The sequence below is a fragment of the Scylla paramamosain genome, unplaced genomic scaffold (genome assembly GCF_035594125.1).
Source record: "Scylla paramamosain isolate STU-SP2022 unplaced genomic scaffold, ASM3559412v1 Contig126, whole genome shotgun sequence".
In the NCBI taxonomy this organism is placed as follows: Eukaryota; Metazoa; Arthropoda; class Malacostraca; order Decapoda; family Portunidae; genus Scylla; species Scylla paramamosain.
The window spans coordinates 29165-42500 of NW_026973791.1; the positions used below are offsets into that span (position 1 = coordinate 29165).

The window sequence follows — 13336 nt, forward strand, 5'->3', positions numbered from 1 at the left end:
ATGAATCTGTGAGCACTGCCCTTGTTTTACCATCCTTTCGCACAAATTTGACATTCTGCTTTCCTAACTGTCTGTATCACTGGCTCCGCGCTTACTGTGCCCTGCGTATGTCCAACTTACTTCTTCAGTGCACTATCACCATCAAGAAGCGGGGTCAGGATTTGCTTAAATGGACATGCCGTGACTCTCTATATATGACGAGGACAGACGAGACTACGAGTGAATATACCGGGTCAGTTTTAGTCTCTTCGTAAGCTATTCAAACCAAACACTCCTCTTATTTGTTCGGGAGCTTACCAACTTAGGAAGCGTTTTTGGTTGATAGCTTACGAAAAGACTGTGGAATTGACCCTTTTGCCTTACCAGTTCAAATTTTCGGTACTCCCCCAAACGACAAGCAGTGTGCAGAGTTGATTGTGGAACCTGATGACGGCTAAAGCACTTTTGTTGGTTAGCCAGCAAGAGGAAAAAGGGTGACTCTGGAACTGTGGCCTGTCAGCAATAAGGCGGTAGTTTGAAGGGTTAGACTGGATAGGGGACGATAGGTGGAAATAGGGAGGTGTGTTTTGTACAGGGACTGCCACGTACTGCAGACCTGATGGCTTCTTACAACTTTCATTATTTTCTTAAGTTCTCATGTTCTTTTAAGGAGGAGGAGGAGGAGGAGGAGGAGGAGGAGGAGGAGGAATGGTCAAGACTTTCTCACCTTCCACCTCCCTGGACTGCGCCTTCTGAATGTCTCTAACCCTTTCACTGCTATTTGACACATCTTTTAATCACTAACCACTCCGAGACATATTTTCTTGTAAATATCAAAATGTATTCCTTTCTATGCCTTGTGTTTCCTGTAGATGGTGATGAGGGGAACGTACGTTGTTTTAGTGTTGTGAATTGTTGCATACCGCAGTGGAAGGGCAGCAGGGTGTTGCGTCATGGCCTTCCCACTTCCCAGTCTTCTTATCTTGACTGGTGCGAGGTCGTCACGGTGGCCTGTGCTTTTACTGACGGCATGGCGTATTTCTTCACTCATTACATGGTCTACCTAATAAATAGTCACGATTTTGCCTTACACAGTTTTGATAAGAATAATTCGAGTAGGTGGGAAATATTAAGGAATTTTTCTATTACACCAATGAAAATAAATAGAAAAATCCTTAAGTACATTATTTTTATTAGCAATAACGTATTTTAGTCTGTTTCTTTCCAATATACTTTAATCTTCATTTTCTGACATTATCTTTTTTCCTTTCCACAAAATAATCACTCGAATTTTTTTACTCCTTACCGCTTTAAATGAACAATTTCAAATAATTTCTTTATAATATATTTTTTTTTATGTGTGTATGTGTGTGTGTGTGTGTGTGTGTGTGTGTGTGTGTGTGTAAGTAATGTTTATTGGTTTATAACATTGATACCAGAATTACTGAAACATTTTCATTTTGTATCAAATTGTGTTGAGCCGCAGCTCGTGCAGACTTGTTTGAGTTGAGCCATTGTCACACAGAGAGCACTCACGCGTTCATGTCAATCATCCTTTTCAAAAACATACATTATCACACACACACACACACACAAAAAAAAATAACGTTAATTATATGCATACACATACATACACATATTCACACACATATTTCCCTCCTAGATTAGACTTACCTTTAGGATTAATGTTAAGTTTTTCCCCATCCTCTATGTACATTTTCAGTTTGTCAACTGCCTAAATAATAAACCGTTTATTATTATTATTATTATTATTATTACACACACGCACACACACACACACACACACACACACACACACAAGTATACATATACACACACATACACACATACATATATTTACATATACATTTAAGCATACATACATACATATACACATACATGTACATACACGTACATACGCACGCATACATACATACATACATACATACGCACACATACACACATACATACATACATACAGATACATAAGTAATATAACTGGAACATTTGTGGGAAACAAAAATAATTTCAGCAAAATAATAGTAATAGCATAATGACTTACAGATTTTGTAGAATTTTCGAGCCTACTGTTTGTAATTAAGGAGATAAAAGAGAACGGCGGCTGTCTTGCATTAGAGAAAACGAAAAATTTTAACACAAACTTTAAAAAATAATTAAATTAATTTTCCAATACTATTTTAAACAGTTATTAGGATAATGCAAGCGTCTCTTCTATTTTATCTATTATTTCGTGGTGTTTTGTACTATTAATTATCAGTTTTTAGTGCAAGAAGTTCATGAAAAGAGGGAAAAAAAAAACATATAGATAAGGACAAAATGGTCGCTATTAACATGTATATTTACAAGACTTTCGACCCCATGATTTCCAAGGCTTGGGCGGCGGCCATCTAGGAAACTGAAGTATTAGAGAAAACGTGATATTTTAACGCCAACTAAAGAAAAACTGAATTGATCTAACTATTAATAACTTATAATATTTTTACGATAGTGTTAACATTTACTGCTATATGAATCGACTTTAATTATTTATTGGCGTTGATATTACGTAAATTACACAAGCTTAATCTATGATAGCATATATATATAACGAAAAAAAATAAAAAAATGACGTCTCCCTCAACACACACACACACACACACACACACACACACACACACACACACACACACACACACACACCTTTATGTACGTATACTGTAGGAAATATTGTATTTTTATTGGTTCCTCTGCAAATACAGTATAAATGTTGTGTGTCTGCCAGTGGAGCCTTAAACACACCCTTAAAAACACTCGTAACCTCAAGTAGAGCCCTTTAAAACAGAGCAGGTGTGGGTGTTGAAGAGATTACAAGTGTTGTGAATTATATACATTATTTTTAAGCAGCTTGGAAGGTTGCAGTGACGAAAGCTGTTGAAGACTGACAAAAAGACTGACTTGGATATTACTTGTTGTGTAATCTGTCGTAAGTGTAATTAAATAACTCGCCTCGCCAGCTTTGTGGTGTAATTGTCTTTGTAATTGTACGAATTATAGAGGAAATTACTATGCTGATTATATTTCCTCTGCAGGGCATCAACCAGAAGTGAGGGTCATGCACCACACACCACCACACACTCCCCAATGCATCTGCCACAAGCAAGGCCACACCACACACCACCACACACTCCCCAATGCATCTGCCACAAGCAAGGCCACACCACACACCACCACACACTCCCCAATGCATCTGCCACAAGCAAGGCCACACCACACACCACCACACACTCCCCAATGCATCTGCCACAAGCAAGGCCACACCACACACCACCACACACTCCCCAATGTATCTGCCACAAGCAAGGCCACACCACACACCACCACACACTCTTTTTCCTTACCATTCACCACAAGTAGGGAAACATTCTCACACACATATACACACACACACACACACACACACACACACACACACACACCTGGTGGACCCTCTGCCTCAAGGCCCCACAGCATCAGTTGAAGCAGTGGCACTCCTCAACTCCCTGGACGCACACCCCCATCCTCTGGTTCTAGCCATTCTAACTCACTAGCTGCATGTTGTTTTCCCTGAGGTTCCAAGATCACCTGTTAAGGAGAGCTAGTTGTGTCAGTATATAATGAATGACAACTGGCTACATGGTCTCCTTTGAGTAGTAGTAGTAGTAGTAGTAGCAGTACAACAGAAGTAATAGCAGCAATAGAATTAGTAGAAGTAGTAGTAGTAGTAGTAGTAGTAGTAGTAGTAGTAGTAGTAGTAGTAGTTGTTGTAGTAGTAATAGTAGTAGTAGATAAATAAATAGATAGATAAATAAATGAATAAATAAATAAAAAGGAAAAAAAAAGGAAGGAAGGAGAGAAAGAAGCAAAACATGGTGTTTTAATTAATGTATCTGTGTGTGTTCATTATAACAGATGGAATGAAGAATGAATTAAAAAGTGTGGCAAACATTTCCACTTGGTTCTACCGGCAGTGACAGGTTAGGTGAGGCCAGGTACATCTGCTGACACGACTGATAACAAAACACATCACTGGAAACGCGCAAGACAGCAGGTCATGACATACTCTTGATAGCCACAGAGAACGATTCATAAATTATTTCTAAGGACCTTAACAATTATCTTATTTTCATCCATCTATCCACAAACTTACGCCCACCCACCCACACACCCACCCCCAATAGCCCACCAGTTCACCCACACACACCCAAACACATCCATCCACCCACCCACCTACACCAGCCCACCAATCCACCCACCCACTACACCAGATCCACCCACCCGCCCACCACACACTCCTTACAGACCCATCCACCCACCCACCCCTCCTTCCACCCATCCACCCACTAACCCAGACACTCACACTAAATATGTGGACTTTTACAGCAATTTCTGGGCCTGTTAAAAACTCAAAAAGTTGATATTTTGTGATTTTTTATTTTTTATTTCAACTGCTACCTAACTTCTGATTGTAATTTTTTAAGAGTTTTGCATTCCAGTGTGTGTGTGTGTGTGTGTGTGTGTGTGTAAGTACCGTAAGCTGACCGAAGCACCACATACCCTAAGGACACTTCCACAGCCTACGTGACCTTATCATACACATAACATGCAGTACTTACAAGGCCACACTGCCACACTGCACACGCTGAGCAGACGCAGTAATAAGCCGTATGAACACAAACTGCACCGCTGTATTGTCTCACAAACGTAATATTGAAGTAAAATAATCCCAGTAACAGTATTGTCACACCGTGACGGTCACCGTGACGCACACCAACAAACTGAAGTCCCCAGCTTGTGTTTCCTGCCTCTCTCGCCCCCCCAAAAAAACAGTGACGTGCCTCGATAGTACTGCCCACACACACACACACACACACACACACACACACAGTTAAGTATGTAGTTGAATGGGTGTGTGGGTGAATTGGTGCGTGAATCTGTGGGCGATTTGGTGTGTGAATAGGTGGATTGGTGAGTGGAGGGTGTGTGTGTATGTGTGTGTGATGGGTAGGGTAGGTAAGGTTAGGTTAAGAAGAGCCAAGTAAACACAGTAATATGAATGAAAGATATGTTTTATTTAATACTTATTTTTTTACTTTCAATAGAAAGCCCTGGAGGTGTTTGTGTGTGTGTGTGTGTGTGTGTGTTGTTGCTGTTGTTGTTGTTGTTGTTGTTTGTATGTATTTCTACTATTGGGTCTTCTTGGTGGGAGAGGATGGGGGGAGGAGGAGGGAGAGGAGGGGTCTTTCTCTGCCACCGCCAAACAAGCCTGGAGGGACAAAATTAGTTATTGTTACTATTTTTACCTCTTTTTATTTATTTACTATGTTTCTTTGCTATTAAATGCTACAAAAGGGCTCTACTACTACTACTACTACTACTACTACTACTACTAACAAATAATGCTATTAAATGCTACAAAAGGGCTCTACTACTACTACTACTACTACTACTAACAAATAATGCTATTAAATGCTACAAAAGGGCTCTACTACTACTACTACTACTACTAACAAATAATGCTATTAAATGCTACAAAAGGGCTCTACTACTACTACTACTACTACTAACAAATAATAACAATAATTAAATACGTTACATTTAATCTCATAACAACAACAAAAACAAGAACAATTACAATTTGTTATCTAAATAATTATACATAATCGAGAATAATTTTTTTTTCTCTCTCTCTCTGCTACTACTACTACGACAAACCAAAGCAAGCATAATCAAACTTTGCCTAATCTAACTACTACTACTACTACTATTACTACTACTGCTGCTACTACTACTACTACTTCTGGCACTAGTATTACTATCTCTAACGAATATATATTCGTCAGAGGTAGTATATATATATATATATATATATATATATATATATATATATATATATATATATATATATATATATATATATATTCGTCAATATTTATCATAATTTTCAATGTTTTGCAGGTGTTTCCAGGTGTTTCTAAACTCAGGCGTGTAGATAGTACTAATAGAATGAAAAAAAGTAAGAGAAATGGAGAAGGAAGAGGAAGAAATAAGGAGAAATGAAGGAGGAGGAGGTGTGTGTGTCCTAAGCCCTCCATCCTGTAATTGGGGAAAATGTGAGGCTTCGCAGGATCTCTCGTCTTGTCTCGCGCTCTCTCCTTTCGAGGGATAAAAAAAGTGCGGGAAATTTGAATGTTTATAAATGCATTGGTGTGTGTGTGTGTGTGTGTGTTATTACTAGTTCTCTCTCTCTCTCTCTCTCTGATTACCATATTCCACGTATTTTTCTTATTTTCTTGTGTTACGTTGACTAATTTTTTCACAAATTGTAAAGGGAAGTGTTGATCATGTTTTCGTTTTTTCGTAGCTAGTCATGAAGGTATTCTTAACATGTACTAAACAGAAATTAACCTAACCTAACTTAATTTAACCTAACAACCTCCCATCCTTTGCAATTTCACCACACTTCCATCCCTCAGTCATCCTTGTCTTCCCCCCAGTCCTCTTCCCTCAACGAGTCTCATTTTCTTTTAATCTATTCCTGGTCTTCTTATACTATGTGACCGAACCTCATTTCTTAATCTTTTCTCTTTTCTAATACCTTCAACTCCTGCCCACCTCATTATGGTAACCTAGCCCAGCACTTAGTGTTTACCCCATCGCTGCCTGACTGTAAAATGTGGGTGGGATCATGTGCCTCAGTGCAGGTGTAAGGCGAGTCTTGACAGATTCTTAAGCACACAGGGACAGCGGAGTGTGCAAAAGTTTAAGGGCCGCATTTCCTCACCACGACTGTTTTCAAAGGCCACAGAGGTGATTAGCCATTTCCCAAGAGTGTTTCTCCTCGTGGTTATATAGAAATGTTAATCTGTCGCTAGAGCCATGAAAAGCACTCTTAAAAACTCATGTAGGTTAAATTAGAGGGTTTTGAGTGTAGTGGAGATGAGTAGATGCAGCGCGGATGTGTTTCAGTGTACGGCCCTTAGTTGTGTTATGCATGACTACATCATCGTCTGATTGGTTGATAGGCTTTGGATGGGTCAAATAAAGACGCTTCTTGTTGAATGTGTTTCATCATATGTCACAATTGCTCCCCATCTGTCGTAGTTCAGTCATTCTCAACCCTTCCACAGACGCCGAGTCCTTACACAACCCTTTGCACATTAGCCCATCTTCCCATCTGTTGTAGTTCAGTCATTCTCAACCCTTCCACAGACGCAGAGTCCTTATTACCAATTTTGTGTGTGGATGGCAGGCACGAGTGTAGATGACGTCATAGACAAAACCACGGGCAAGCCATCGAAGTGCCCGTGTCCGTTGTTGACACTGAATAGGCTGGAGACTAGGAATCACGTTGCCAGATACACGATGTTACAAGTGAACACCGTGCCCTCCGTCGGTACCTGTATCAATTGTCGACTAGATGGAGTTAACTCATTGTCTATCCAGCATGGAGAAGTGGACAAGGGAAGCAACCCGGCATTTAATAGATTTATACAGAGAGGAACCGTGTCTGTGGAATGTGGAGACTGAGGTATAGAAAAAGAGACAAAGGCCACAACACTGCAGAAAGTAGCAGAACACATGAACAACGGTGGTTGGTCTTTCTCTGCTGAAGAATTGAGAAAGAAGATCGATACACTGCGAAACCAGTATCGACGAGAACGGAGGCATTTCCTACAATCAGTGAAGTCTGGGGCAGACGACGTATACATGCCACGCCTATGGTGTTGATTCCGTCATTTTTGAATGGTGACGACGGTGACCAACATAGAGACCCACACACTCCTGCCGACGTAACGAGATGTTCATTCTGATAGTGAAAAATGTATACGTATTGGTAACCAAGATTATCTGTCATCTGTGATGATCACTTTGTAATACACGTAAAAGGGTCACGTGACTTGCCAATGTTGCTCTATTTTCCATTTTACACCATTGTTTCTTCTCTCTCTCCTGTCCTTTTTCTTCTTGCACATAATTATTGTACACAAAGCTCTGCGTTTAGCTTCAACTATCCAGCTACGATTTTTACGTCCCAATGTTGTCGTACCGAACACCCCATTGGCCGACGTTGCCTGGTACAGCTCTGGCTGCCCTCTGCCCCAAGTCGTACGTTCGCCTGCCTGTGCCTGCTGGCCGCCTTAATTGGACAGTTTGATCTGGTAACACGGTTTTCAATGCGAGAGAATTACGGGCAAATCAGTGTGCCCGCCCTACAGTTGCCTGTCGTGTGGACGGGCCTTTACTACATAAACATAACCAACCAAACTTACCACCTCAACCAATAGAATTGTCAAACTTTCCATGCAATGTAAAAGGTTTCTTTTTTTTTTTTTGTGAAAGTGTGTTGTACGTGCAATTTGTGTATTTCAATGCAAAAAAAATAATAAATTAAAATGGGAGCGTCTCAAACTGTTACAACATTACAGCTAGCCGGCGACACTGTCAGCCCACTCGTCTGGTTAGGAAGGCGGCCCCTCCACATACCACGTAACCTTACCAACCAAACTTATACCATATAAATAAACTCAACTTCCAACTTACGATGCAATGCAATAAAAGTCGTGGTGTATTTTTTTTTTTTTTTTGTGTGTGTGTTGTACGTGTACGTAATTTTTATTGTGTAATAATTTCAATGCAATAATAAAGATAAATCCAAAGATACAATGGGGAGTCTCTCGAACTCTTACAACACACCGACAGCTAACCGGCGACACCGCCAACCCACTCGTCTGGTTAGGAAGGCGGCCCCTCCACGCCTGGGAATGGAGGGGGCACCGACAACAGGGAGGCAGTGTTGGGGAAGGTCAGCCTCTTGTTCTTCAGTGGGCCGTGTCCTCTTGCTGTCTTGATTCTTGTGGCTGTCCCTCTAGCGTCGTTGTGTTGTGAAGGGGAGGTCCTCTTGGTCACCATCTTCATCTTGCTCTTCCTTCTTTGGTGTCTTCGTGTCTTGATTCTTGTGGCTGTCCCTCTATCGTTGTGTTGTGAAGGGGAGGTCCTCTTGGTCACTATCTTCACCTTGTTCTTTCTTCTTTGGTGTTGGTGCATCTTCGTGTCAATCTTGAGGCCGTTGCTTTACTTTGAAGGGTATGTATGCAAGTCTTCCTCCTCCTCAAATCTTGTGCATCTTCATTCTTGCTCTTCCTTCATTTTATTGATGTCCTATTGGTGTCCTAATTGGTTCAATCTTGAGGCGGTCCGTTCATCTCCAAATCTTGAGCATCTTCATTTTCTTTTCTTCGTGTTATTGATGGCCTCTTAATTTGTTCAATCCTGAAGCGGTCCCTTCATCTCCAACCCTCCTCGTCTTCACTGCCGCTAGTCGTCCGACTTGTCTAGGCTTCCTCTTCATCGCGTCGGTCTCCTGATTGCTGTCTCGATCTGTGTTCAAGTCATCCTCTTTTTCAGGTACGGATGTAATATATTTGGATTTACTGTTCATTTCAATAGCAAATCTATTGAGGAAGACCAATGATTCAGCCTTATCTACTCTTAATTAACTACAGCAAAAGTAAAACAATCATTAACTCAAAATGATAATCTTTCATTAACTCGTAAAATGATAATCTTTCCTTAACTCAAAATGATAATCTTTCATTAACTCGTAAAATGATAATCTTTCCTTAACTCAAAATGATAATCTTTCCTTAACTCGTAAAATGATAATCTTTCATTAACTCGTAAAATGATAATCTTTCATTAACTCGTAAAATGATAATCTTTCATTAACTCGTAAAATGATAATCTTTCATTAACTCGTAAAATGATAATCTTTCATTAACTCGTAAAATGATAATCTTTCACTAACTCAAAATAATCAACTCAAAATAATCACCTTCAACTCAAAATAATCACCTTCAACTCAAAATAATCACCTTCAACTCAAAATAATCACCTTTCATCTTTAACTCAAAATAATCACCTTTCATCTTTAACTCAAAATAATCACCTTTCATCTTTAACTCAAAATAATCACCTTTCATCTTTAACTCAAAATAATCACCTTTCATCTTTAACTCAAAATAATCACCTTTCATCTTTAACTCAAAATAATCATCTTTCATCTTTAACTCGTAAAATAATCAATCGTAAAATAATCAATCATCTTTAACATTTCCATATTTTTTTTGCTACATTTCTTCTCACTCCTTGTCTAATTGGTTTGTTTGTACCTCTGAACCAACACTTGTCTGCTACCAGCCACATAAACAGTGCCGCTCATCCTCCCTAGTGCAGCTGTCCCCCGCAACTCAACACTCCCGCCTGAGATGACTCGAACCTACTCACCGTAAGTGGAGGGCAGGGTGGTCCGGGGAATGACAAGAGTACCCGTTGGTCTTTATGCTTCTCCATCTGAAAGCAAAATTACATGAACAGTTTTTGGTGATGCATGCACTGTACTAATTTCACACAACTAAAAGATAACACCTTTATTAACTTTTTCATTGCTTCCCCATCCATTGAAAAGTCAGGATTCAAAGGGAGGGGAGGGGGGAAGGTACTTTATGTAAGAACGAAGAAAAAAAAAGACAAGCGCCAGTCTGTTTAATGCTCAAAATTGAAGGATAAGTAAAGTGCCTTGAAGACTCCCTCTTGAATCTATATACACCAAATTTATCACCAGGGCCAACGTGAAGGCTTGTACACCGTAACTACAACCACTGCTTCCTAACAAACTCACCCTCAAGACAAGGTGGTCACCCTCCTTCCACCTGCAGGACCACAGCGTCACGGAAGGGAAGACTGGTTTCAAGTAATGGGGCGAGTTCACCTGAAAAAAATAAATAACGTACATAAGAAGAGACTACTGATGTAACGGTATATTAACAAGAACCGAACTACTGACAACAGCATTAAGAAGTCAAGGAAGCTGCAAGAAGCGACCAGGCGTACACGTGGCACCCCACCTGTCCTACACGTGGCAGTCTCTCTGGGCTTCCTGACTGCACTATTCAAGTTAAATACCCACTGATATGAATGTAACTAAAGGAAATTTGAGGAATGAGAAGAATTAAAACCTCAATAACCACGTGTCGGGCTGGCTTCGTTGGGAGGAGGCGGTGCACGTGTCAGGTTGGCCGGCGGTGCATGAGGGCGGCGCGCATGACAGACAAGCTTGCGTTGTCACAAAGCGCCGAGGAAAGCCACGCAGCGTTTGGCAACAATTCAGAAGCAAAGCAGCCGCGGCCCACGGAGACCTCTAATCCTGTCCTGCCGGCTTCCTCCCCTCGCCCCGGGAAGCCGCACAAACCGAGAGCCGCCGCCGCCGCCGTCTCCGTCGCTGTCCCTTCCTGCTGCCGCCACCACCACCACCACCACCGCCACCACCACTTCGTGAACTCCATCCATCAGCCACGCCGGCTGTCACACAACACGGAGCGACACCTGCCATAACATTTAATCACCCCTCATTAACCGCTCAAATGGATCATTAGCGCACTAACACTGATAACGCTTACGAAATACACATGTGATCTCTATATACACCTGTACTGACGACACACGCAATACGAACACTTAATACCAAGCATAAAACACTGGTACTTTAACTTACCACCAACAACAGCAAGGCAAGGCGAGGCAAGGCGGCGTACTTCCTTTCCCTACGATGGCTTGAGACGCACTGCCCGGCTGACTGACATGGTCTGACCAACCGGCAGATCCCCGACCCTGAAGCCACGCCCACCTATGCTTTTAAAATTCAGTCATTCCTCTTCCGTATGCTGGAAATATATACAACTAACTTCACTTATTTTCAGGAATGGAGATATGCAGGAGAAAAATACATTAGACCTTTTCCTCTATCTATACGAGGTGTCATCAATGCCTTAACCACCGTTGCATTAGCCTCGTTGTGTCTCCTTGTCCTTCCCTTTGCAATTACACATGGGGAAGATAACATAAGCAACGTGGTTACAAAAGAAACATAGACGCATCAGTTTATAGATGTTTTTTTCGAGACGTAGCGAATAAAAAAGGGAGGAAAGTCGTGATTGTCTATATTTTTCTCGTTATCCTTCCCATCTCGCCTGGAAACACGAGAATACGTAGCCATCTGTCAATATAAATCTACGTATACACAAAGTAACTTCATTTCAATACTTGTGGATGAAAAAAACAATGTGACAAAACAGTAACAGTAAGTAGATTAATGGGTGGTGACAAGCTGCCTACCTACCTTGTTATGTTTCATCATTGCCTTCTCATCACAGGTTAGGAAGAAAAAGATGAAAAATATGACATAATCGATTCACTTCAATATTTCTGCACGAGGAAAATAATAAATAACATAATAAAGATGGAGAGGTATTATTATTTTAACAGATAATAATGACATACCTGCCTTGATAAATATTCAATCATCACCCTCCTATCACATTATATTATGAAAGGCACGAATATATGACACACTGTAATCACTTCAACACTTTGGGTGAGAAAAGCAATACGATAAAATAATTAAAGAGACAGATCAACAGATAATAATGACACACCTGCCTTGTTAACTATTCATTCATCACCTTCAAATCACATATGAAAAGACAGAAATAAGAAATAATCGATTCAAAGCAAAGGAAATACCGTAGATACATTAAGATTGAAACAAACTTGATAATATTCTTTCCCTGCTTCTCAACTACGAGTCTTAACAACACAGTCGCTTTGCTCTCCCCACGACTATTTTTCCAAGACCACAGAGATGATTAGCCGTGTTCCCAAGAGTCCTTCCTCTGTTAATTATGTGTAAATCTTGTTAGTCTGTCACTGGAACCGTAAAAACACCCTTCAAAACCTGAGTAACTTTAACTAGAGCCCTTTGAAAGTAGTGTAGGTGAGATGAAGCGTTTCAGATTACGGTCCTTACTTCCCTACAACCTCTCACACTTGTCTTGTTATTGAATCACTAACAGCACCATCCTGTCGTTAAGTTGCTATGTCATGCTTCACACCTTTCCTTCACTGAGGGGCACAGGTGAGCTCATTACACCCAAGCGTACGCCTGCAATACGTCAAATTGAACCACGTGTCTTTGTCTTGTGTTTCTGTGTGCTTGTTGCTCTCTCTCTCTCTCTCTCTCTCTCTCTCTCTCTCTCTCTCTCTCTCTCTCTCTCTCTCTCTCTCTCTCTCTCTCATTATTTTTACTTTTAATAAAATGCCCTGGAGGTGTGTGTGTGTCTCTCTCTCTCTCTCTCTCTCTCTCTCTCTCTCTCTCTCTCTCTCTCTCTCTCTCTCTCTCTCTCTCTCTCTCTCTCTCTCTTTCAACCAGAAAGAAAGCAACATTAAAGAGAGGATATGTACCATTCTCTCTCTCTCTCTCTCT

At 40.7% G+C, this 13336-nt stretch overlaps 2 long non-coding RNA genes across 4 annotated transcripts; both read right to left on the minus strand.

The window, feature by feature from the left end:
* Positions 1-2304: 2304 nt before the first annotated feature.
* LOC135099413 (uncharacterized) lies at positions 2305-5641 on the minus strand. Its single transcript, XR_010267906.1, has 3 exons — positions 4632-5641; positions 3456-3600; positions 2305-2395 (listed from the first exon to the last, which is right to left on the minus strand). It is a non-coding gene; the product is annotated as an uncharacterized LOC135099413 (long non-coding RNA).
* Positions 5642-9265: 3624 nt separating this feature from the next.
* LOC135099411 (uncharacterized) lies at positions 9266-12980 on the minus strand. 3 transcript variants are annotated; one of them, XR_010267904.1, is made up of 5 exons: positions 12966-12980; positions 11573-11738; positions 10697-10786; positions 10303-10368; positions 9266-9396 (listed from the first exon to the last, which is right to left on the minus strand). It is a non-coding gene; the product is annotated as an uncharacterized LOC135099411 (long non-coding RNA). The 3 variants fall into 3 exon arrangements; XR_010267902.1 differs by having other exon boundaries at positions 11570-11738; XR_010267903.1 differs by lacking the exons at positions 11573-11738; positions 12966-12980 and adding an exon at positions 11034-11329.
* Positions 12981-13336: the final 356 nt, after the last annotated feature.